The sequence below is a fragment of the Schistocerca cancellata genome, chromosome 2, assembly GCF_023864275.1.
Source record: "Schistocerca cancellata isolate TAMUIC-IGC-003103 chromosome 2, iqSchCanc2.1, whole genome shotgun sequence".
Lineage (NCBI taxonomy): Eukaryota > Metazoa > Arthropoda > Insecta > Orthoptera > Acrididae > Schistocerca > Schistocerca cancellata.
In genome coordinates, this window is record NC_064627.1 from 984,120,261 (window position 1) to 984,147,254 (window position 26,994).

Consider the following 26,994-nt stretch of genomic DNA (forward strand, 5'->3'; position numbering starts at 1 on the left):
ATAAAAAAATAGGCGTGCGGGTAAGCTACTACAAACAGCATAGTGAACGCATTACTGTGGCCAAGATTGACACGAAGCCCACGCCTACTACAGTAGTACAAGTTTATATGCCAACTAGCTCTGCAGAGGATGAAGAAATTGATGAAATGTATGATGAGATAAAAGAAATTGCTCAGATAGTGAAGGGAGATGAAAATTTAATAGTCATGGGTGACTGTAATTCGAGTGTAGGAAAAGGGAGAGAAGGAAACATAGTAGGTGAATATGGATTGGGCGTAAGAAATGGAAGAGGAAGCCGTCTGGTAGAATTTTGCACAGAGCATAACTTAATCATAGCCAACACTTGGTTCAAGAATCATAAAAGAAGGTTGTATACATGGAAGAATCCCGCAGATACTAAAAGGTATCACATAGATTATATAATGGTAAGACAGAGATTTAGGAACCAGGTTTTAAATTGTAAGACATTTCCAGGGGCAGATGTGGACTCTGACCACAATCTATTGGTTATGAACTGCAGATTAAATTGAAGAAACTGCAAAAAGGTGGGAATTTAAGGAGATGGGACCTGGATAAACTGAAAGAACCAGAGTTTGTACATAGTTTCAGGGAGAGCATAACGGAACAATTGACAGCAGTGGGGGAAAGAAGTAAAGTAGAAGAAGAATGGGTAACTCTGGGGGATGAAGTAGTGAAGGCAGCAGAGGATCAAGTAGGTAAAAAGACGAGGTCTAGTAGAAATCCTTGGGTAACAGAAGAAATATTGAATTTAATTGATGAAAGGAGAATATATAAAAATGCAGTAAATGAAGCAGGCAAATAGGAATACAAACGTCTCAAAAATGAGATCGACAGGAAGTGTAAAACGGCTAAGCAGACATGGCTAGAGGACAAATGTAAGGATGTAGAGGCTTATCACTCTAGGGGTAAGATAGATACTGCCTACAGGAAAATTAAAGAGACCTTTGGAGAAAAGAGAACCACTTGTATGAATATCAAGAGCTCAGATGGAAACCCAGTTCTAACCAAAGAAGGGAAAGCAGAAAGATATAAGGAGTATATAGAGGGTCTATACAAGGGCGATGTACTTGAGGACAATATTATGGAAATGGAAGAGAACGTAGACGAAGATGAAATGGGAGATACGATACTGCGTGAAGAGTTTGACAGAGCACTGAAAGACCTGAGTCGAAACAAGGCCCCGGGAGTAGACAACATTCCATTAGAACTACTGACGGCCTTGGGAGAGCCAGTCCTTACAAAACTCTACCATCTGGTGAGCAAGATGTATGAGACAGGCGAAGTACCCTCAGCCTTCAAGAAGAATATAATAATTTCAATCCCAAAGAAAGCAGGTGTTGACAGATGTGAAAATTACCGAACTATCAGTTTAATATGTCACAGCTGCAAAATACTAACACGAATTCTTTACAGACGAATGGAAAAACTGGTAGAAGCCGACCTTGGGGAAGATCAGTTTCGATTCTGTAGAAATGCTGGAACACGTGAGGCAATACTGACCTTACGACTAATCTTAGAAGAAAGATTAAGGAAAGGCAAACCTACGTTTCTAGCATTTGTAGACTTAGAGAAAGCTTTTGACAGTGTTGACTGGAACACTCTCTTTCAAATTCTTAAGGTGGCAGGGGTAAAATATAGGGAGCGAAAGGCTATTTACAATTTGTACAGAAACCAGATGGCAATTATAAGAGTCGAGGGACATGAAAGGGAAGCAGTGGTCGGGAAGGGAGTGAGACAGGGTTGTAGCCTCTCCCCAATGTTATTCAATTTGTATATTGAGCAAGCAGTAAAGGAAAGAAAAGAAAAATTCGGAGTAGGTATTAAAATCCATGGAGAATAAATAAAAACTTTGAGGTTCGCCGATGACATTGTAATTCTGTCAGAGACAGCAAATGACTTGGAAGAGCAGTTGAACGGAATGGATGGTGTCTTGAAGGGAGGATATAAGATGAACATCAACAGAAGCAAAATGAGGATAATGGAATGTAGTCGAATTAAGTCAGGTGATGCTGAGGGTGTTAGATTAGGAAATGAGACACTTAAAGTAGTAAAGGAGTTTTGCTATTTGGGGAGCAAAATAACTGATGATGGTCGAAATAGAGAAGATATAAAATGTAGGCTGGTAATGGCGAGGAGAGCGTTTCTGCAGAAGAGAAATTTGTTAAAATCGAGAATAGATTTAAGTGTCAGGAAGTCATTTCTGAAAGTATTTGTGTGGAGTGTAGCCATCTATGGAAGTGCAACATGGACGATAAATAGTTTGGACTGGAAGAGAATAGAAGCGTTCGAAATGTGGTGCTACAGAAGAATGCTGAAGATTAGATGGGTAGACCACATAACTAATGATGAGTTATTGAATAGAATTGGGGAGAAGAGGAGTCTGTGGCACAAGTTGACGAGAAGAAGAGACCGGTTGGTAGGACATGTTCTGAGGCATCAAGGGATCACACATTTAGCATTGGAGGGCAGTGTTGAGGGTAAAAATCGTAGAGGGAGACCAAGAGATGAATACACTAAGCAGATTCAGATGGATGTAGGTTGCAGTAGATACTGGGAGATGAAGAAACTTGCACAGGATAGGGTAGCATGGAGAGCTGCATCAAACCAGTCTCAGGACTGAAGACCTCAACAACAACAACAAGAAGTCCATTGGTCGGATGAGTCTTGTTTCACACTGTTTCCAACCTTCGGCCGAGTTTACGTCCAAGTGTGAAACATGGCTGGAGTTCAGTGATGATCCGGGCAGGCATATCATGCTATTCTGCACACCAAAGTGAATAACCGTTCTGAAGTGGCAACGAAACAAATTGCAATTTAGTGTGTAGAATGTATGAGCATGGCGATATACCATTTTACTTTCGGAGAAACGTAATCCACTCCATTTCGAAGATTGCAAGACCCGACAAGTGCGAGAATTGTCTCATAATCAGTTGAACAGCTCATGTAACCAAGTTACTAAAAAGATCCCTAGACTACCGGCTTTCAACTGGGTGTGGGAGCGTGCTGGGTCCATAACCCAGAGGTCCGTGGATCGAAACCACGCTCTGCTACCAGTTGAAATCCGGTAGTCAAGGGACGGCACGATTCGGTTATGATTGTGGACGGGGACGTATTCTGTTGCTATTGGTTGCCTTTTACAGTTACACGCATTTATTTTTAAAACGGAAATTCCAGACTCAACGACAAATAAAAAAATACCACACGTTATTAGTGAAGGAATAAATAACTGTGTAAATAATAGTGTTTTCAGTGCGTTACAATTTAGCAGATCACCATAAAATACAGATACAGATAATGTTTAAAAAGAACAAACCATTGTGATCACGGCTGAAAGCCTTACACGCCAAGAATGTCAATAAATTAAGAATGTTTAAGAACTCGCTGCAATTTGTAACGGAACACATTAAAGGCTTTACTTTACCGAAGTATGCGATACCCTCCAAATTCAACCAGTTTAACGAGTATTTATGATTATAGAAAAGTTATTGTGTATGTGAACAATGATTGCATAACATTTCTGCATAAACAGTCAACCCATTAAATTATACTGAGTAACTGACCCACACAAAAGTTTATATCACTTGATCACTGATACAGCAAATGTCATCATGTAAAAACACTAAGTTCATCTTAAATAATTAATATGAAGTACGAAAAATAGTGGCCAACTTAGGTATTTTGGATCTCCTTAAATAAAAATCACCCAGTGAAACCTATTTGTTCACTAGGAGCGTTTTCACTCAGTATTCACGCAAGCAATCCTATTTTAGACGAAAACCAATGTAATTCATAATAATTCATGTTATTTACTTATTTATGCAAATTAGAGAAGTCAGTTGACAAACTTCTAAAAAACGGCCTTTTTGTAACAAAGAATTATTCTGTCAAGTCAACAAATCTGTCTGTCATTTTAATAACATGTTAAATTATGTCACTCGATGCAAATTAATAACTTTTCGGCACAAATTATGATAATAGATGTACATGTGACTTATAAACTATATCTCTTTTTAGTAGTTCTTTGACAATGTTATAAATACAAGCAGCAAGAAGGGTCGAGAGGCAGTCGGAATGTCACTTTGGTAAAGTGTGTTTGTGTGTTATTGTTTGAGGTGGATAAACAATGCAAAGAACATGTAAAGGAAGTACTACTTTGTGTTGTGTCATGGTCTTTGGTGGACAGTGGAATTAAGATGGCCACCAGAGTAATAAATATATGAAGTTTACATATTTGTTGGTTTCGCTCGTTCTTTATCGCAAAAGTACATAAAAAACACGGGACCTCATGTTTTTAACCCTAGACAACCAGATTTAGAGCCAGCATCAGCATCGAGACACGGCAGCGATCCAGCAAGTAGCAGCGATTACCACAACACAATGCATTTTAATGGCGCCAACCTAACATCAAGTGCTAACAAGCTCCGTAAATGGGAGTGAAATAGTGCGATTATAGCAATTAGCAATATCTACGACTAGGCGACCATTACAAAAGTGGGGGCTCGTCCGGGATCTTTAAGTGCATCGATGATAATAGTGCAGCGATAACTTTCGTAAGTGCTTAGCATTCCAAAAAAGTTTATTTGTGCAGTGTGGCAACAGTGAAAATATGTCAAAAATAAATAAATAAATAAAGTGTGTTTGTGCGACTACGAGAAACTATCATCACACCGCCCGGAAGATTAACGTCTGGATTATGTCAATGGAATTCATCAATCAAGACTTCAGCTTCAATAAAACCGAATAGAAGTGAAGAAAGCCAACAAGAACACCGATCACGACATCATAGCATAGCTACATAAAGCAAGGTATTTTGTTGTTGTCATTTAAAATAATTAATAGTTAACATGTCTCTACCTGAGAGTGATGAGATCGTAGGAAATGTAAAAATTGAATCAGGGGATGGTGAACAATTAAACTTAACAGAGTGGCTAGCAGAGTTTGCAACTCAAATAAGCTCGCAACTTAAACAATCAAGTGAACAAGTAAGTTTGGATTTTAAACAATCAAGTGAACAAGTAAGTTTGCAACTTAAAGAAAACACAGATAGACAGGATAAGTTAAGTTTGGATTTTGATCTATTAAGTACTCATCTCAATGAGAAGTGTGAGGAAATTAAAACTACCCTCAGTAAGAACACTAGAGAACAGTTGATACACTTCAGAAAAGAATTTCAAGTTAAAGTTGAAAGTTTAAATGAAAACATACAAGCTAACACAGACAGCATTGCTGTCATCTATAACAGAGTAGATACTGAAGCTAAAAGATTAGATCAGAGAATAGACAAAACATCAGAAAACCTTAAACAAGAATACAACCTATATACCACTAATGTAGATACAAAAGTAGAAAATATACACACTAAATATACACAATTGGAGGACGCATTGATGTCCAAACAAACGATTTACAATCAAAATACAATGTATGGGCACATCCAAGTGAAATGCTTTCCTGGTGAAAATCTGCACTCTATTGACTTTATTCACCAATGTAAGGATATGTTTGTTGTAGGAATGTCAGATAACATAAAAATTAAGTTAGTAAAACGATTTCTAGAAGGGGAGGCCCTATCCTGGGAAAATGAGAATAATGATTCTTGGAATACTTTTGAAGAGTTTGAAGCTAAGTTTATTTGCAAATTTTGGTCACAATCCATACAAGCCAGATTAAGGTCACAATTTCTAAATGGACCAGTGTATAGAGGGAAAGTAGGGGGAATGCAAAAATTTTGCAGAGATCAATTGAAAAAACTTGCTCACTTGAATAACTCTTTTGATATTATGACACAAATTGATGTTATAAAAAGAAGGTTACCAGAGAGACTGCAGTGGGAATTGGTCCATGGACCAGACGATTCAATGGAAGAGTTCCTGAAATTTGTAGATAGATTAGATAGGGCCTTGGAAAGAGAAAATAACCAAAGTTTTTGGCTCTGGCAACAACCAGTATGGGGGGTGGAACAGGAATGTAAATAGAGATTATTATGGGAGGAGAGACTTTGAAAATTCTGGAAATAATGTTCCAAATAGGGGAGATAGGAGATATGAAAATGATTTCAGAAACAATACACAGGAGGGAGGATGGAAGAGAGATAACAGGAATGATAGAAATAGGTATTGGGGAAGAGAACAAGATAGAAGGGGGTTTGTTGAAACTAGTGAACAAAACGACAACTACAAACGGACAGACCGAGGGAACCAGCCGGGAAACGGTGGACAGTCCCACCTGATGTCCGTAGTTTTGGGGCTAGACAATATTATGACAGGAAAACACATAACCGAAACTGGAAAAGGAGAGGATACAATGTAAAGAGTAAGTACCATGAAAATACTGATGTAGTTAGAATGAATAAATTAGAATTTAATAAAAGGTTTTGGGATACTATGAGTAAAAGTGATACAGTTAATAAAAACAGTGTTCAAGCACAGGTAGTTAGTGAAAGTGCAGAAGTTGAAGGTATTGCAGAGTTCCATAGTTGGGTTGAAAAAGATACTGGTCTTAATAACAAGTCAGACACACCACAAATAGAATCTATTTTGGGGGGTTTATTTGATAAGAAGGGGGATGACGAAGTGTTTAATGGAGCCAAAGACTCAATTGCTGAGATTCAGATACATAGGAGGGAAACTGAAGATGGGGTTATTGTGGAGGAGGAGGAAGAAGGAATAGAGGGACATTTAAATAATGATACTAAATCAAGTGATGTTATTGATGAGAGTGTGGCGGAAGAAATAAAAGTAGCCGGCCGCGGTGGTCGTGCGGTTCTAGGTGCTCCAGTCCGGAGCCGCGCTGCTGCTATGGTCGCAGGTTCGAATCCTGCCTCGGGCATGGATGTGTGTGATGTCCTTAGGTTAGTTAGGTTTAATTAGTTCTAAGTTCTAGGGGACTGATGACCACAGCAGTTGAGTCCCATAGTGCTCAGAGCCATTTGAACCAAGAAATAAAAGTATTTGTAGAATTGAAAAGTGATTATATGGTAAAGGTAAGTGATGTGACAAACATGGGTAATAATGAGGTTAATTTAAGTGAAATTCAGACTAGGGAATGTGTATCTGAGGTCAAGCTATTGCCTATTGGGAACTATGAAACACTAATCTATGAGAATAGTAATAATAATAATAATAATATTAAAGAAAATATAAAGGGATGGAATGTAAATGTGTGTTTTCAAGAAAAAGGGGAAAAGTTTTTAGAAGTTTTGTGGAACAACTATGGAAACTGTAGAAACAAAGATGCCTTTTGGAAAGAATTAGCAAAAGGTAAGTGCAACCTTGTATCCTACATGGTGGACAAGAATCCATAGTGGACTTTATAAAAAAGGGGGTGAAAACAGTAGTTTGTTAAGTGACAACACAGTGTTAAAAGGAACAGATGAAAACAAAGGTTTGTGTTTAAATGTCAATGCTTTGCAAACAGAGAGGGATGTGTCTAAGTGTAGGAAAGAGACATTAGACTTAGGAACTAAAGAAATTGAAAATGATCTATTGTTTGAAAATACTGAACTAGACAAAGATGTTGAGCTAGGTTGTCCATATGTTAAAGTAAACATTGACATTTGTCCATTTGAAATAAAAGAAAGCCCACATCCTAATGCGTATAGACTTATCTTTCCCAGATCAAGAAGGTTATTTGGATTAAGAAACATCACTGAATTGAAACCATATAAACATGATTAAGCACATATCCCTGTTTGAATACAGTTACTTACCCATTTTCCATAAAGCATGTTATCAGCAAAGTTTTTACTGGGTGTGTCAAATAGCAACTACCACTCATCCTACAGACCCTGGAAAAGTTCCAGATCTCTGAGAGAATGTTTTTATATTTTTATTGTCACTATTGAATATTAAATTTTGAGACATCTTCTTTACTTGCAACGGGCAAGAAGGTGACAAACATTTATTACTTTCCTTTTGTATTGTTGAATATGGGACATACTTGCACCAAATAAAAGACAATGTAAAAATTGTTGTGCAAGACCCATCATTTTGTTACTATTCTTTTCTTAGGCATAAGATTTGTGTGCAATTTTCTACAGCTAATCAGATGTTCACCAGGTTTGATGTTTGTGTTATGTTGTGACCAATTTAAGTGTCCAAATTTAGTATTAATATGTTCTTGTACTGTCTTGACTATGTGTCGCAATGGGAGACAATATTTAAAACACCCTTCCTTTTTTTGCAAATGCATATTATAATCATACATGTGACTTCTCTAGTGTTTGTGTTTATATATCATGTCCATACTTATAATTATGTTCTTTGTTTTCATTTCTTTTATGTGGCTCAAAAAGAGCAGACAGTTGCAATATTTTCCCATGGACATATGACCTGTCCATCTATGTAATATATTTATGTTCCTTCTATTATCTTGATTAATCTGTGACTCAATGAGAACTGACTTTGAAATAATTTACATATATTTTTTTATATATCTTAAAATCACATGTGATATATTTGTGTTTTTTTTATCATTTTCCATGTGGCTCACTGGGAGCAAAGATTAACAATTTTTTTTACTTTCATATATCACTAAATATTTTTATTATGCTGTCATACTGAGAGCCATAACACAAAGTGCATTTGAAACAACACAACTAAAATATTTGCAGGAAAAAGTCATTTTGAAACGGTATACATACACATTATGCATAGTAAAACAAAAAAATTATTAAAGTAGTACTTTTCCAAATTTTAACCATTTGACACATTTGTCCTAGTCAGCTAATATCATTAACGTTCTGTAAATGATATTACCTGAGGGGGGTATTGTAACGGAACATATTAAAGGCTTTACTTTACCGAAGTATGCGATACCCTCCAAATTCAACCAGTTTAACGAGTATTTATGATTATAGAAAAGTTATTGTGTATGTGAACAATGATTGCATAACATTTCTGCATAAACAGTCAACCCATTAAATTATACTGAGTAACTGACCCACACAAAAGTTTATATCACTTGATCACTGATACAGCAAATGTCATCATGTAAAAACACTAAGTTCATCTTAAATAATTAATATGAAGTACGAAAAATAGTGGCCAACTTAGGTATTTTGGATCTCCTTAAATAAAAATCACCCAGTGAAACCTATTTGTTCACTAGGAGCGTTTTCACTCAGTATTCACGTAAGCAATCCTATTTTAGACGAAAACCAATGTAATTCTTAATAATTCATGTTATTTACTTATTTATGCAAATTAGAGAAGTCAATTGACAAACTTCTAAAAAACGGCCTTTTTGTAACAAAGAATTATTCTGTCAAGTCAACAAATCTGTCTGTCATTTTAATAACATGTTAAATTATGTCACTCGATGCAAATTAATAACTTTTCGGCACAAATTATGATAATAGATGTACATGTGACTTATAAACTATATCTCTTTTTAGTAGTTCTTTGACAATGTTATAAATACAAGCAGCAAGAAGGGTCGAGAGGCAGTCGGAATGTCACTTTGGTAAAGTGTGTTTGTGTGTTATTGTTTGAGGTGGATAAACAATGCAAAGAACATGTAAAGGAAGTACTACTTTGTGTTGTGTCATGGTCTTTGGTGGACAGTGGAATTAAGATGGCCACCAGAGTAATAAATATATGAAGTTTACATATTTGTTGGTTTCGCTCGTTCTTTATCGCAAAAGTACATAAAAAACACGGGACCTCATGTTTTTAACCCTAGACAACCAGATTTAGAGCCAGCATCAGCATCGAGACACGGCAGCGATCCAGCAAGTAGCAGCGATTACCACAACACAATGCATTTTAATGGCGCCAACCTAACATCAAGTGCTAACAAGCTCTGTAAATGGGAGTGAAATAGTGCGATTATAGCAATTAGCAATATCTACGACTAGGCGACCATTACAAATTACAACTTTTATGTATTGAAATATTAAAATGTAAGGGGCCACAAACATAGCAGAAGGTATCAGACGCCAGGAATGGCAGTAAATAAGGTTTTAAGGCTTACTGCTAAAATACAAATATAGAATTTTTTTTCAAACAATATGACCACAATCACGGGTGAAGGCCTTACACGCCAAAACGGCAATTATATAAAAAAATTTAGAAACCTGCTGTAAACCAGCAAATACAAGCAAAAGTTAATTAAGAGAAACAAGCAACTGACCAACAAACGGGTGAAATGAGATGATGGTAACCTTGTAACACAACCCTTACACTGCTAGATTTATTCCAGAAGGCGATCGGAACTATTAACTAGACAAACATATCTCTTAATGTAGGCATTACAAGGTATAGTAATAAATAAGAGCCGCGCGGGATTAGCCGAGAAGTCTTAGGCGCTGCAGTCATGGACTGTGCGGCTGGTTCCGGCGGAGGTTCGAGTCCTTCCTTGCGCATGGGTGTGTGTGTTTGTCCTTAGGATAATGTAGGTTAAGTAGTGTGTAAGCTTAGGGACTGATGACCTTAGCAGTTAAGTCTAATAAGATTTCACACACATTTGAACACAATCAATAATACAATAATAAAACACAAGGACCAGTCACAGACGGTGCTCCAGGAATCGACCTCTGAGAAGGTCCGGCAACAAACACTACTGCGGGCGATAAGATAGGCAGCTAAGAGTTGCATTCACTTCACAAGATGGTAACTCAGACTAGTGGCAGTCTAACTTATGACTAATAATAATCTTGCTGAAGCTACCAGATGTCCTATAAACCAAATGCAACGATGGAACAATACGACAAAGCCGGAACCGGCTGTCTGCACTACGTCCCCAGAATACTGTGTTTAGAGTGCCCGGGACGAGAAAGGAACCACTACCAGATTTCCGTCCGATTCCACAAACCCGATGATCTGACAAAACAAGTCGCAGTACAGAACTCCAGACAAACTTGTAGTAACTAACACCCCACTCGATTTGTGTGCGGGTCAAAACCGAAATGTATTCAACCAGAATCAGCAACCACAAGTCATTGCGGAAACAATAGCAAAGCGAGCCAAACCCAAGAACCAAATGAGTGACATCAAATTCATTAGGCACATAAGCGCACACTTAACTCACTGCGACAACTCTGACGATGGTGGGCGGAATGAAACAAATCTCTTCACTGACTTATTAATTCACAGTTGAGTAACCACACCGTCTAATCGCTGAGACAAGTGCTTTTTACACACTAGGGTCTTCAAGTACTAAGTGGTACACAGATCCACCAAACTGCATGTGGTGGTGCTATGATAATCTGTCACAACGTCACATATGCACTACGGGGCCCACATGGTGACTGACCCCTCTCTACTTAGACTGAAATGCACTCATCTTAAAGCTTGCTGGATCCTGTTTACTTGTGCACCCTCATGACCACAGCCCTTCCATCCGGCAGTCCATGCGTGCCACCAGTTGTCCCGGTATGTTCTCGCACTGCACGGACCTGGCTCCTCCTCAGTCCCCAACCGAACTTCCACACTCACACGACACGGAAAAACAACGACGTCACCCCAAAGATAAGGCAACAGTTTTTACATATCGATAACCGCCGCTGCTGCCACTGGCGGACAGACAACGCTTGCGAAACGAGTGGCGCCAGTCAAGATGAGAAGAAGGCAAACAACTGCAACCATGTCAACTGAAGGATACGGTCTGGCCGCCAGCAGAGGGCGGAAACTTACAAACAGCAACAACGCGAGCTGCAGCACAGCTCAACAACAGTAACTAGAGATGGGCTAAATAGTGGTGCAGCAGCTTTCGTCCTAGGAAAGGTGGACTAGAGCAGAAATTATATGTGAAGAAGCAAATACAGTAAACAAAAGCTTTACTTAAGTAGTACCTTTTCCCAACCAGTCCTTACAAATTAACATGCAGCAGTAAAGTCTAGCTAAGACAATAGCAACAAGAGCACTGTAGGGTGAAGCTCCCTCAGCTAATGCACGAGCGATAGCGAGGGCCTCGAGTGGGCTTTGTGACGACGCCGTTGCAACTGGGCCTCGCCTCATTGCGAAGGGGGCTCTGGGGCTGCCGCTGACCATCCTATATTGTGGCGGCAGAGGGCGCTCGCGGTACAGAGATGTTGGAAGTGTGGTTGAGTGGATCACCCAGCGGAGGACATCTCTAGGCTGTCTTCGTCTGTCACTATGGGCCACCTCAACAGCCTTGTGTTTGTGGCAGGGCATCTGCCAGCCTGTCCTGTTGTTCAAAGCTGTCACAGTGTACTATGCCGGCTGCCTCGTAATGTCTTCGTTGTGTGAGTGAGGTCATTCCTCCAGCCACTACCCCTTTGCTGAGGCAACCACTCGCTGTGTGATGTTCACATCTGTTGCCGTGGGGCCGAGCAAACTGTTGTCAGTTATACCGAGGCAGCCCTCCGCTGTCTGGATGACCACACCCTGATGGGATGCCGACATCGACCTCGCGTACGGATGTCTTGCTGAATGAAAAGTATGTATACTGAATGAGATCTTCTGTTTCCGCCCTCGCCGTGCTACTGGTAGACTGCAACCCACTGTTCCCGCATATTCCATTATGCGACAGTAGCGACATTTCTGAGTAACAATGGCGACTGCGTTGCTGATACCAGTACATTTTGTGTCAGAAGAAGAGCCAGTAACAACGAGCGACAGCGACTGACACCATCATTTCAATGTGGTGAGTGGAAATAAACCTTCTTTCGTCTGATTGCATTGGTTATGCAGTGTCTAATAGCGAAGGAGCTGAATTGGAGAGACAAGAAATTTGTGGCAAAACTTGAACAAAGAAGGGATAGATTGGTAGGACACATTCTGAGACACAAAAGGATCACCAGTTTAGTACTGGATGTGTGGCAGGTGGCGGGTAAAAATAGTAGAGGGAGGCCAAGAGATGAATACAGCCAGCGGATTCAGAAGGATGTATGTCGCAATAGTTATTCGGAGATGAAGGGACTTGCACGGGATGGAGTAGCATGGAGAGCTGCGCCAAATCAGTCTTCAGACTGAAGATCACAGCGGTCTAAGGTGCTGCAGTCATGGACTGTGCGGCCGGTCCCGGCGGAGGTTCGAGTTCTCCCTCGGGCATGGGTGTGTGTGTTTGTCCTTAGGATAATTTAGGTTAAGTAGTGTGTAAGCTTCGGGACTGATGACCTTAGCAGTTAAGTCCCATAAGATTTCACACTCATTTGAACATTTCTTGAAGACCACAACAACTAGTATTCCCAACTTTCCTTTCTCTATTAAGCTTGTCATCCACACTGTAGGACACAGGGGATGAGATTACAGACGACAGCTTAATAAGGGGCATAATACAGAAAGGCAGGTTGGAAATAGTTGTTGTTGTTGTGGTCTTCAGTCCGAAGACTGGTTAAGGAGGGGAGGATAGGTCTTCATCCAGGATATCAGTACCCACCCTTCATGCTAGTACCACTAGCCTAGTTTCTCCTTTTTTCAGTAGGGTAAATGAGGATTTGTTAACAGCCGCTAGGCTGGCATGTTGCCTGGAGGATCAGCTGTTGCATGCGGTGAAGTAACGTTTGGTGTGAAATAATAAAGTATACGTGGTGTATCACTAGGAGTCGAAAAACACTCAGACATTTGAAACTCTGCGGGCAATGAAGCAGGACGAGTCGCTGTAATACTGGGAGCAAATGAATGATGTTTAACAAAAACATGTGAATCCACCGATAATTTCATGGATAGGGATGGAAAGCAAAATGTCAATATGTGCAGATTGATTTAAATTGATGATACTAATAGGGTCCAGCAGCAAGAGGCAAAACAGAAATAGGGTTGGACACATTTTTGCAGAGGTTGCCAGCCGATTTATCAAGAAACGTATGGGTAGTGGTTCCTAAGAACTTATCCTCAGCCATAGGAACTACAACACCGTTGGAATAAATAGTCCCAGCGACCCACATCTATTATAAAAGAATAATTTTTTCTGTAGAGATGAAGCATTACCGCTCTACTCAATAAGGCCACATGCAGTTGTTATTGTGGTCTTCAGTCCGAAGACTGGTTTGATCCAGCTCTCCGTGCTGCTCTATCCTATGCAAGTTTCTTAATCTCTGAGTAACTACTGCAACTTACATGCTTCTGGATCTGCTGGCTGTATTCAACCTTTGGTCTAAAAACGGTATATGTGGCATACGATTACATACACTTGTCTCATCCCAAATACGACTGAAATTTTCGATTGCTTGGGGCAGTGCAGGTATTTTTCTACCACAGATTTGAAAATCGGTTATTATCAAATGTAAGTAGTGCCAACGGATCAACCAAAAACAGCATTTATGATTATTGCAGGACGTTATAAATATCACTGTATGCTGTATGGATTGAAGAATGTGCCAGCCCTTTTCAGCATTTGTTAGAGTTTTTCGAGGGTTAAAACCAAGACAATCTATCATGTATTTGGATGACATAACTGTCTTTGCAAAAGGCATGGAAATAGATGTACTTTGAATAAGGGCGGTGTCTAAGCGGTACAGGGATATGACACTTTAGACTAGAGATAGAACAATATTTAGGGCGTGTGATTAGTCATAGGTGAGTCCAGATAGAACCTAGGTTATTAAAAGCAAGCCATACATCACATAGAAAGAAAAAGTAGTAATAATGCCTAGGCCTACCAATTTATAACAGTAAGATTGTACCGAAATTCGTCTATTGAAAAAAGGATAAAAGTTTCACTGGTCACTGAAATGCATAGACGTGGTCACTAAATTCAATGCACTGCTGACAAATGAACCGTGTTGGTATTATGGTATTACCAAATCAGGAAACGCAATTAGTATTATCATGCAGTGCAAGCAGTCACGTGCTTGGCAATGTATTGAGTAAAGAAGTGGGTGGAGAACAGCTACCACTTTCATTACCTGACATCCGTTAAATTAAGCAAAACAAAATTGCTCTACAAGAGAGAAGGGAATTCTGAGACTTATATACGACATAAAATACTTTCGGTGTTATTCCTATAGTAAGAAATTTAAAATGATTATTGATCATGCAACTGTAATACGACTGTTAGGTTTGAAAGGATCATAGAGCAGGCCAGTGAAACTCATTAAATTCAGTACTGAGGTAACAATCGACACACAGAAATATGTACGGCCTCAGACGAAAGATTAACGCATTGCAAAAGGTAGGTTTCACTAAAGCTAAGTGTCAGAAAGTGCAAGCAGCTACATAGACTGCTATTAGCAACGTAACCATAATTCATTATGCATCACGAACTGTTGTGAAGCAAACAAAAGTTGGAACTTGTGGTTTCAGCCATCCTGTGGGACGAAACACTGAGACAGGCACAAAATCATATGTCAACAGACCATAGGAGTCAAAGAACCATAAAGTGACGTATGACCAAACGATGTTGGTGGCAAACATATAAGCAGGACATACAACAGTATGTAAAAAACTGTGAACCTTGTGCACGACAAGCTGTATTGTGTCTTCAGCGTATTCCATTGCAGAGATTACAAGAGACCAGTAAACCATTTTGAGTGATCGGTTTCGACATCTTAAATCCTCTTAGACAAACTCCTACAGGGAATGCCAGCATACATTTGTAAGGCTCTTGAGAGTATGGGTCTATCATGGTACAAAGTAGATTATGGCTGGAAAATGCCATTACCAATGAAGGTAGTAGGTCCTCAAGTAGGGGAAAATGAGGCATCAGTATGGAATTGGATGAGATCTTTAAGAGGGTGTGGAGGCAAATACAGCAAATACAAAGGCCACGGATATCAAACATGTTTGAGGCAACATAATGCTAAGATAGGCAAATACCATGGAGGGGAGTATGTGATGCTAATGAGCTCTTACATCCCAAGGCGAAGACGAAAAGTTTCTTTACTAGTTATCAGAGTCCGTTCAAAGTAGTCGAGATGACCTCGACAGTAAATTGGAGAATAAAACTTTATGCTAGAAAATGGTTGTCCACATTGGGCACATTTGACCCATTCAGGACATGCCAGAATCTTTGTCAGCATTACTGGCATCAGTTCCAAAAGGGGGAGGGGCGGGGGGGGGGGGGGGTAAGAAAGGGAAGCTGGCACAACAAAGTTAGTAAACTGCTGCTAGAAACTCTAAAAGGGGTAGTGTACTAAAATTTTTCTTATGTACGTTAGTTAAATATCTCATGTTATGTACTAAGCTAACGTGAATATATGAACTGAGTGATGTACAAATGATGCAGGCTATGATTCTGTTTATATTTATATCTCTTGTGTTTGAGAGTGAACCAAAGTATTGTCTCGTTGAAGTGGTGTGGCTACACCACTGTGTGGTTGGGGAGTGACAACAAGGAGATGATTGCAGATGGCAAGTAGCAATGTCAGTTTTGAGGTTATGATGTGTGGATAGTTGTCATTCTTGTGATTTGCCAACAGTTAGTTGGGGGATCACCATATTGCTTAATTGTATTAGGGAATTTGTTTTTGTTTCACATTGTTTTTGTTTTGTAATGAACTTCATATAACAAGAGGTGCTATTTAGTAATTTTTTTGTATGATTATAGCATGAGTGATGTATGAATATGTTAAGCTTATAGATTTCAAGAGAACATTGACAGAGGGTATAGATTACAGTGTGCCTTACCACAGTGGTTCAAACTGACACGGAAACATGCGAGAAAGAGTTATTTCTTACGGGTACAGATGAGGGAGTATGCCCACGCGACATTCTTAAAAAGCAACCACATTTTCAGAAGACGGAACATCACTGAATATATTCATTGAAACAGTTGTGGTTATCACTACCCACCATATACAGAGACGCTCAAGGGGAGCAGAACGTTTGGAACTATCGAAAGCGAGTTTTTAGTGAAGAAAACCAATGTGTCATCTTGGGGGCAACATTTCCAGTTACAGTAACAATAATGGGGCTATATGCCTCTGATCTATAGTAACCTAAGCTGTATTTACCCAACAACCCTCTAGAACTACTGCCAGCTGGAAACATGACCTATCTCAATATTACCCTAAATACTATCATACTTAGTTCTCTCAACAGCTTCATAGCTGCACAGAGTGGGCGCCTTGAGTATTAAAAAGTACTCAAGCATGTATCAGCACAGTGTCGTGGTAAAAGGAATTTTATCCTTGGATATCATTTTCATCCTAGTCTTCTGCCATCAATGACAGAGAGTTGTCCACCCATCAGAATTTCCAGTACATTATTTGCCAACACAGTGGCTCGACCACAAGGATGAAACAAGGAAGTGCGCACCAATCATCATGCACCATGTGATGCTGTTAACGTAGAAGGACAGTCAGTGTAGAAAGAAAGTAATAGAAGCTACATCACAGGAGCAAGGAAAAAAGTGAAACTGTAGTACTATATTGTTTTTATTGATTCATATGTTTAGCAACAGCCTGAGATTTGAAGGATCAAATCCCCCTAAAGAGAGAGGAAACGTTGCGCCATCAGTTGGAGACGAGACTTTGTGACATGACTAGGGGCAACCAGGCAAACCGCCTTTGAAAACCCATTACTGAACTCTACAATACTGTTGGCGTAGCATTCGTCCATACAGCAGTCTACTGCTGTAGTGCGCTGGATTACCACATACCACTGAACCACTCTGCACTTCTGTAGACACCCACAGGATAGGATAGGGGTCCAGGTCAGAGCGGTTACATATGCTCGCCACTAACCATCGGCAGCACTTCTCCTTCCATTGGTTTCTAGACTTCCGACACTGTGACAGTCTCCACGCCTGCAATCATTGTAATGTGTACGGCAAGAAAAAATGGAATAAAAGTGAGATAGTGTTAATACTTTCATCCTTCTTTACCTCCTCTGCATTACTGCAGATGACATGTCACTGAGCACATTTGTACTGTGCATGCAGTACACGTGAGGTCCCTAGTTGTTACCACTGCCCTGTGTGGAATACATAAGTTCTTGTACACTTCACTAACCTGCTGCTGTCTCCATCATGATGACGTCCCCAGCGCAGAAAACAGCACGCAGGTCGTGGATTCTTTTCTTGAGGCTGAAATTAACTTCACAAGGAACTGCTGCTACGAATAAACTATAACTCATTTGGGATGCCACTCGTGTTTTTATTGATATAGACACGAGAAACTATTCTTTATCACAATGTATTGAACATATCTTTCCACAGACATTATATCTGGCTAAAATAACATGAAATACATCATGCTACAGACGACATGTCTGTCTACTGGAACCGTCAGAACTGGAGAATAAAATTACATGAATCAAATACTACTATTACAGACAACATGTCTGTACCTAGCGACGGTCGGAACTGTAGTAAATAAAATTGCTTGAAACAAATACTGCTATAACAGACAACATGTCTGTCTACTGGAACGGTCAGAACTGGAGAGCCGGACTGCCCGAGACACTTCGCGTGCCAAGCCAGCAAGGCGTGACCCGAGCGCCACCGAAGTGCATCGGCAGTAATATCGTCAGTCTTTTGTTTTAGTAATACTTTGGTTTCAATAATTTTGAAATGACCGATTGATAGCTGGCTGTTGAGAGATGTTTATTTTAAAAAATGAAGTAATTTGGATGACAGGTTTAATTAATAATAGCAACTAAAGTTTAACGTTTTGGCGCCCTGCCGCCGAACACAGCAGCCAATCACAGAGCAGCAGCATCATGCAGGCGGTCTTTCTCACGGGAATGGTACCGAATCTAACATCTGTCACAGCTACCTCATCCCACATTGCGTCATCTCTATGTTTCTTGCATCTCCACTGCCCTGGGAATAGCTTCCTGGAGCCTAATATGGTGGCTGAATAAGCCATAAATATTACATGTGGTGTTGAGCAACTTCAACACCGCCAAGTGACGTCATCAGCTAGCCATTGGCCTCTGAGCCATCACTGCTCCAGGCACGTTCTGGAGTCCAGCCGGCGCCGCAGATTAAGGGCACTTCTAGGACTACTGCAAGGGCTCCGGGTTCATACCACCACGTCTGGACTGCCTTTCAAAGCTGACGTACCATAAACTCTCCGGCTACTGGGCGATGCCTTCCTTGTGCCAAAAAAACCGTTCCACCAGCCACAGACCTCCTGCTGAGGCTGCGACCCACTTCCTAACGTAAACACCTGCTACCATGGGGCCACACACGCCATCTAGGAAAATGTGCTGAGATAGCACTGCGCTTATGGACGACCACACACACTTCTTGGACGCCAACGTCGACGTCTTGAACTGGTCACGCTAAATGAAAAATGTGTATATTTAATTGTTGTTGTTGTGGTCTTCAGTCCTGAGACTAGTTTGATGCAGCTCTCCATGCTACTCTATGCTGTGCAAGCTTCTTCATCTCCCAGTACCTAGTGCAGCCTACATCCTTCTGAATCTTCTTAGTGTATTCATCTCTTGGTCTCCCTCTACGATTTTTACCCTCCACGCTGCTCTCCAATACTAAATTGGTGACCCCTTGATGCCTCAGAATATGCCCTACCAATCGATCCCTTCTTCTACTCAAGTTGTGCCACAAACTCCTCTTCTCCCCAATCCTATTCAATACCTCCTCATTAGTTCTGTGATCTACCCATCTAATCTTCAACATTCTTCTGTAGCACCACATTTCGAAAGCTTCTATTCTCTTCTTGTATAAACTATTTATCGTCCATGTTTCACTCCCATAAATAGCCACACTCCATACAAATACTTTCAGAAACGACTTCCTGACACTTAAATCAATACTAGATGTTAACAAATTTCTCTTCTTCAGAAACGCTGTCCTTGCCATTGCCAGTCTACATTTTATATCCTCTCTACTTCGACCATCATCAGTTATTTTGCTCCCCAAATAGCAAAACTGCTTTACGACTTTAAGTGCCTCATTTCCTAATTCCCTCAGCATCACCCGACTTAATTCGACTACATTCCATTATCCTCGTTTTGCTTTTGTTGATGTTCATCTTATACCCTCCTTTCAAGACACTGTCCGTTCCGTTCAACTGCTCTTCCAAGTCCTTTGCTGTCTCTGACAGAATTACAATGTCATCGGCGAATCTCAAACTATATTGAATGTGCTCTCCTGACGCTGCGCTCGCTGTGGTACTGATAGGACGCAAACCACAGTTCCTGCACACGCATTCTGGGGAAAAAGCCACTTTTCTAGCCAAGAGCTAGACACCACCACTCAGCAATGGCGGAAACGTGAACATTACTGTTACACAATTATATTTATGGGTCTCTTATTGTGTTGAACTGAAATCACAGTACGCTCATGGAAAATTCTATGTACTTTTTGTGACTAGTTAACAGTCTCTGACAGCACTACGCAAAGTTTTCTCCACAAGGGAGCCACTGAGATGAGTGATCAGCTGAGCATACAGGGCATGTTGCCGTTCATAGATATCAGAGACGTCGCCATGCAGTGACAATAATCAAGTGTAATATGGTGCTGGCTGTGTGATATAAACAAGAAAAACAATTAGAAAAAGTCAACAGCGCGTGAAAAATAGCCAAATTAATGCGGCTCATTTTGATAAGACCACAGCAACCACCAGTTTAGCATTTCATACTGACCAGGCTATTACGGTTCGGAGCCGGCCAGAGTGGCCGTGCGTTTCTAGGCGCTGCAGTCTGGAACCGCGCGACCGCTACGGTTGGAATCCTGCCTCGGGCATGGATGTGTGTGATGTCCTTAGGTTCATCATCATCATCATCATTTAAGACTGATTGTGCCTTTCAGCGTTCAGTCTGGAGCGTAGCCCCCCTTATACAGTTCCTCCATGATCCCCTATTCAGTGCTAACATTGGTGGTGGTGGTAGTTAGTGTTTAACGTCCCGTCGACAACGAGGTCATTAGAGACGGAGCGCAAGCTCGGGTTAGGGAAGTATTGGGAAAGAAATCGGCCGTGCCCTTTCAAAGGAACCATCCCGGCATTTGCCTGAAACGGTTTATGGAAAGCTAACATTGGTGCCTCTTCTGATGTTAAACCTATTACTTCAAAATCATTCTTAACCGAATCCAGGTACCTTCTCCTCGGTCTGCCCCGACTCCTCCTACCCTCTACTGCTGAATCTATGAGTCTCTTGGGTAACCTTGCTTCTCCCATGCGTGTAACATGACCCCACCATCTAAGCCTGTTCGCCCTGACTGCTACATCTATAGAGTTCATTCCCAGTTTTTCTTTGATTTCCTCATTGTGGACACCCTCCTGCCATTGTTCCCATCTACTAGTACCTGCAATCATCCTAGCTACTTTCATATCCGTAACCTCAACCTTGTTGATAAGGTAACCTGAATCCACCCAGCTTTCGCTCCCATACAATAAAGTTGGTTGAAAGATTGAACGGTGCACAGATAACTTAGTCTTGGTACTGACTTCCTTCTTGCAGAAGAGAGTAGATCGTAGATGAGCGCTCACTGCATTAGCTTTGCTACACCTCGCTTCCAGTTCTTTCACTATGTTGCCATCCTGTGAGAATATGCATCCTAAGTACTTGAAACCGTCCACCTGTTCTAACTTTGTTTCTCCTATTTGGCACTCAATCCGTTTATATTTCTTTCCCACTGACATTACTTTCGTTATGGAGATGCTAATCTTCATACCATAGTCCTTACATTTCTGATCTAGCTCTGAAATATTACTTTGCAAACTTTCAATCGAATCTGCCATCACAACTAAGTCATTCGCATATGCAAGACTACTTATTTTGCGTTCACATATCTTAATCTCACCCAGCCAGTCTATTGTTTTCAACATATGATCCATAAATAATATGAACAACAGTGGAGACAGGTTGCAGCCTTGTCTTACCCCTGAAACTACTCTGAACCATGAACTCAATTTACCGTCAACTCTAACTGCTGCCTGACTATCCATGTAAAGACCTTTAATTGCTTGCAAAAGTTTGCCTCCTATTCCATAATCTTGTAGAACAGACAATAACTTCCTCCTAGGAACCCGGTCATATGCCTTTTCTAGATCTATAAAGCATAGATACAACTCCCTGTTCCACTCATAACACTTCTCCATTATTTGCCGTAAGGTAAAGATCTGGTCCTGACAACCTCTAAGAGGCCTAAACCCACACTGATTTTCATCCAATTGGTCCTCAACTAATACTCGCACTTTCCTTTCAACAATACCTGAGAAGATTTTACCCACAACGCTGATTAAAGAGATACCTCTGTAGTTGTTACAATCTTTTCTGTTTCCATGTTTAAAGATTGGTGTGATTACTGCTTTTGTCCAGTCTGATGGAACCTGTCCCGACTCCCAGGCCATTTCAATTATCCTGTGTAGCCATTTAAGACCTGACAGTCCACTGTATTTGATGAGTTCCGACTTAATTTCATCCACCCCAGCCGCTTTATTGCACTGCAATCTATTGACCATTTTTTCCACTTCCTCAAATGTGATCCTATTTCCATCATCATTCCTATCCCATTCTACCTCGAAGTCTGAAACATTACTGATCGCATTTTCACCTACATTGAGCAACTCTTCAAAATATTCCCTCCATCTGCCCAAGGCATCCACAGGATTCACCAGCAGTTTTCCTGAACTGTCCAAAATACTTGTCATTTCCTTCTTACCTCCCTTTCGAAGCCTGCTAATTACACTCCAGAATGGTTTTCCAGCAGCTTGACCCATAGTCTCCAACCTGTTTCCAAAGTCTTCCCACGATTTCTTCTTGGATGCTGCAATTATCTGTTTGGCTTTGTTTCTTTCTTCAACATAACTTTCTCTGTCTACCTGGGTTCTGGTATGTAGCCATTTCTAGTACGCCTTCTTTTTCCTTTTACAGGCTGCCTTGACTGTATCATTCCACCAAGCTGTTTGCTTCATCCTACTTTTACACACTACTGTTCCAAGGCATTCTTTAGCCACTTCTAGTACTGTGTCCCTGTACCTTGTCCATTCCTTTTCCAATGACTGTAACTGACTACATTCAACTAACTGGTACCTTTCTGAGATCGCTGTTATGTACTTGTGCCTGATTTCCTTATCCTGAAGTTTCTCCACTCTTATCCTCCTACATATGGACCTGACCTCCTGCACTTTTGGCCTCACAATCCCAATTTCACTGCAGATTAAATAATGATCAGTGTCATCAAAGAATCCCCTGAATACACGTGTGTCCCTCACAGCCTTCCTGAATTCCTTATCTGTTATTATATAGTCAATGACAGATCTGGTTCCCCTGCCTTCCCAAGTATACCGGTGAATGTTCTTATGTTTAAAAAAGGAGTTTGTGATTACTAAGCCCATACTGGCACAGAAATCCAAGAGTTGTTTCCCGTTCCTGTTGGCCTCCATATCCTCTCCAAAGATACCCATAACCTTTTCATACCCTTCTGCTCGATTTCCAATCCTGGCGTTAAAATCACCCATGAGCAGAACACTGTCCTTGTCCTTTACTCTAACAACTACATCACTGAGTGCGTCATAAAAACTATCCATCTTATCTTGATCTGTCCCTTCACAATGCGAATATACTGACACAATCCTAATTTTCTTGCTAGACACTGTCAAATCTATCCACATCAGTCGTTTGTTTACATACCTTATTGCAACTACGCTGGGTTCCATTTCTTTCCTGATGTAAAGCCCTACACCCCATTGTGCTATTCCTGCTTTGACTCCTGACAGGTAGACCTTGTATTCTCCCACTTCCTCTTCTTTCTCACCCCTTACCCGAATGTCACTAACAGCTAAAACGTCCAGCCCCATCTTACTTGCAGCCTCTGCCAGCTCTACCTTCTTCCCAGAGTAGCCCCCATTGATATTAATAGCTCCCCATCTCATTACCATTTGTTTGCCAAGTCGTATCTTAGGAGTCCCTCGTTTGTCAGTTAGAGGTGGGACTCCGTCACCTCCAAAGGTCCGAGGCATTTTGCTCTGATTGTTGCCAGCATCATATTTAAAGTACCATGGAAGCAGGTTGCTAGCCTTACTTGCCCCGAGTCCCATTGGGTTTTACCCCTAACGGCTGAGGGACTAACCGGTGGATTTGGTAGTCTTTGCCGTATGAGCACAAAGGTGACCACGACTCAGAATATGTCCGAGATGCCCAGCCTTATTCCAAAGTAACTGGTATCCCGACTGTCGGGACCACTTACTTGGCCACTCATACGATGCCCGTGGTTCATGAACTAGGACATGACTACAGGAACCCACACCATGAACGACTGTCCTTAGGTTAGTTAGGTTTAATTAGTTCTAAGTTCTAGGCGACTGATGACCTCAGAAGTTAAGTCGCATAGTGCTCAGAGCCATTTGAACCATTTTTTTCGTAACCATTCTACCTGCACTTTCCTTTCCTTAAGTTGATGGCCAATTCACACAATTTTTTCAAGGTATGTTTCACAGCGGTGGCAAAGCGTTTTGTATTTAAAATCACCGATATAGTCAAAACTGTTCTGCGCTGTTTTGTGTCTCTGTTCGCGCTAGTGGTCTTCGTTTCGCCTTTATCTCAGAGCATCTAGTAGCTTGGCTCCCTACGTAGGTACTCCGTGTGCGGCATACTCAATGGAGCCTGCCGTTCCTTATTACCTATGGCTTTCAAATTCCTTCCAGGTCGGTCTGCTAGTACCTGTAGTTGTTATTAACGTACTAATGTCCTCGTAAGTGATGTGGTCAACGTACCTCTCACAAAAATTTTAGACTTTCGGTGTATTTACCCTCAAAATGTTTACACTACTTATCTCCCATAAAGAGTACAAAAAATTGCTTCAGAAATACGGACAGACTTTGTAGTTACCAGGCTGTTACAATTAACCTGCCCTTACTCGCAGCGATCCAGTGGACTGTAATTATCCATGGTAGCGAAACTCAAACGCTATAATAATAATTTGTCCCAATTTTGGCCGCCGCGTCCAAATCTGGCACTCATCGGTATCTCGCCGACGCCTGTGGAGCTCATACTGACAAATTGTGCAAGCGGCAGGAATAATAAAATCAACATTATGTCTTTCTCACTTGTTTGACCTTTTCTGCCCACCTCCTGTTCCTAATCCATTGCATATCGAAACATTTCTGTTTGTCTTTCTTGCATTCACAGCGCCAGATTTGCACCGCTTGACCAAAATCGGAACTAATTTTTTTCCAGCGTAAATCGGTTCCGCATTGATGCATTAGAGTTTCTACCATGTTTCGCTGCCGTACTATAATTACAGTCCACACTGGACCCCAGTGAGTAGCTGCATTTTAACCACCTGGTTCTTTTAATCTCATGTAAGATGCGTAGCGATTTTTACTGTCACATTTCAAGTGACCGAAAATGTTTCTAAGAAACTTGTATCGCGACATAATCATTAATTAAAATACAGATATGCGATATTACCTTTAAAACGTCTTTTTTAAAATAGCTTCCTGTGAAAAATTTGCAATTTAATGAAATACACTGAAGATCTTTGATGGTACAAGAGCTATTGCTTGGACTTTCTTTTCTTTCTTTTGCTACAGACTTCATCCCGCATGGTGCGCAGCGTCGGAAGGGTTAAGTATAGAGTTGGCATGGTTAATTTTAAGGGGTGGCCGGATGCCCTTCCTGCCGCCACGTCATAGCCCCCGGGACGGAATTAGTGTACCCCAGCTGTCTGCATCTAGTGAAAGTCGTGAAAGAGTGTGAATGTGTTTCAAATGTCTGCGAGGCGTGTAAATGAGGCTGGACGTGGGGACCAGCCGGGTATTCGCCTAGTAGGATGTGGAAAACCGCCTAAAAACCACATCCAGGCTGGCCGGCACACCGGCTGTCGTCGTTAATCTGCCGGGCGGATCCGATCCGGGGCCGGCGCGCCTACCCGAGTCCAGGAAGCAGCGCGTCAGCGCTCTCGGCTAACCTTTGCGGGTAGCTATTGCTTGGACTATCGCGAAGTATAACAAATGAACTTGAGCTATAATTTCCATAGTTAACTTAACTATGCAACTTAACATGTTAACATATGGTGCAAACTATACTATAATCAGTAATGCACCACCGGTCAGTCAGTTTCTGTAGATTTTGGAACCTACAGTACTTCAGTAAAGAATGTATCAGAAATGACATTAATGCTACCATTGATCTCAGCAGCTTTGAAACTTTCCTATTTTACAAACTGGGTACATATGCATGTCAGTCATAGTTGCTCCACTTAATAACTGCCCCAGTCCCATGAGGTTTCAGCTTAACAAATTGCTCAGTGACAGTCATTCAAATGGTTGTACATGTCTTCATGCAAAGAATGAGGAAATTTTTTTTCTGATTTTTCAATTTGTATGTATGTATGTGTGTGTGTGTGTGTGTTTGTGCGTGTGTGTTTGTTTGTGTGTGTTTGTTTGGGAGGTGGTAAGAAGCGGGGACAAACGTATAATTTTAGGATGAATACTATAAAAATTTGTACTACTATGTCCTCATACGTCGTAAAAAGATGCATCTGCATAGTATTTCGTTTGTTTTCATGACAAAATGAATCTTATATTGTTCGGAATTTTGCTTTGTTATGCAGCTACGTGATCATGATTTGTGTTATCAAAATTGGTAGTCTGTAATAAGTTGCAACTTACCCTGATGACTACGGCGTTCCTTGGGCAAGTACTATCAGCTGAAGTTCTCAGCTCACAGATAATTGAATTCCTCCCGTATTCTCTTCCCAGATTTCCTTTGAAATGGAACAATATGAAATTCAATGACATGTCGTAAACGTACTTTCTGCCATATTATTTGCTCTGCCTTTGCAACGAGCAAGGCGGTGCAGTGGTCAGCACAATGGACTCTCTGAAGATATTGCTGGTTTTCTTCTGCTTCATTTGGTCTCTTACATAAATCTTTAATGGTACAGAGTTTTGTTTTCGTTCTGTAATACGAATGGTTGGCCAACGGCCTTGCCATAGCGGTAACACCGGTTCCCGTCGGTTCAACGAAGTCAAGCGCTGCCGGGCTTGACTAACACTTGGATCGGTGACCGTCCGGTATGCCGAGCGCTATTGGCAAGGGGGCTGCACTCAGCCCTTGTGAGGCAAACTGAGGCGCTACTTGACTTGGAAGTAGCAGCTCCTGTCACGGAAACTGACAACGACCTGGAGAGTGGTGTGCTAAAACCAACCCTCTCCAT